Here is a 907-nt window from a genome sequence, read left to right as displayed (position 1 = left end):
GGATATGTTGTTGGAACCTTGGATAGAGATATGCTAGGTTGATGGATAGAATGCTTAGGATTGTTATTGTATTGATGTTGTAATGGTTTTGTATGGTTGGTATGTTTCCGCTGTGTGTACTGGTTGTTATTGGTTTAATGAGGAGTTGTGGTTTGGGTTGGTTTAATTTAGTAGTATAGGCTGCATAATTGTTTACATTGTATTTAATTGTTAAAAAAAAAAAGGTCGGGTTGTTTCATTTTGGTATCAGAGCCTTTACGGTTCTAGGATTGTTTAGAGTGGTTTAAGGAAATTTAATTGGTTGAATTATTTTCTTATTGTTGGATGCATGATGTTGTGTGATGGAATTGATTATGAGTAGTTAGTCAATTTGCATGTGGTATGGAGTCCTAGTATCATCCTCTTCGAGCCTTCAATGAGATTCCACGGTAAGTTGTTTTTATTTTATTTTATGTTGTTAGTTGTGTAGTGTTTTTAGCTTCTGTGCGGAAGGTGCAGTTGGCTATTGGAAGTTGTTAGAAAGTGGTGGATCAAGCCGGTATCGGGAAATACCTATGGCGGTGACTTGTGGAAGTGGATGTATTGCAAATGGAGTTCATTTGGATTTTTGACTCGTGTATCATGAGGAAAAGAAATAGCTCGGGAATTCTATAAGTAGAAAGTTTCCATAAATAGAAGGTTGCTATAAATGGAAAGTTTCCATAAATAGAATGTCATTTTAAAAGGAAAGTTTCTAAAAATGGGAAGTTTTATGAATAGTTAAAGCTTGCCTATTAATGGAAAGAGTTGAGGTAGATCTAGTCGGGAGATACTTGATGACATCAGACTTGTTTGCTCAGGATTGTGTGGGCCCAACTCATGTGATACCGATAGCTCGATGGACTTTGTGGCCAGAGAGTGGGAGTGG

This window comes from Camelina sativa, chromosome 20 (assembly GCF_000633955.1).
Source record: "Camelina sativa cultivar DH55 chromosome 20, Cs, whole genome shotgun sequence".
Classification (NCBI taxonomy): domain Eukaryota; kingdom Viridiplantae; phylum Streptophyta; class Magnoliopsida; order Brassicales; family Brassicaceae; genus Camelina; species Camelina sativa.
The sequence above is the reverse complement of the archived record's forward strand: the minus strand, read 5'-3'. Positions refer to the sequence as shown.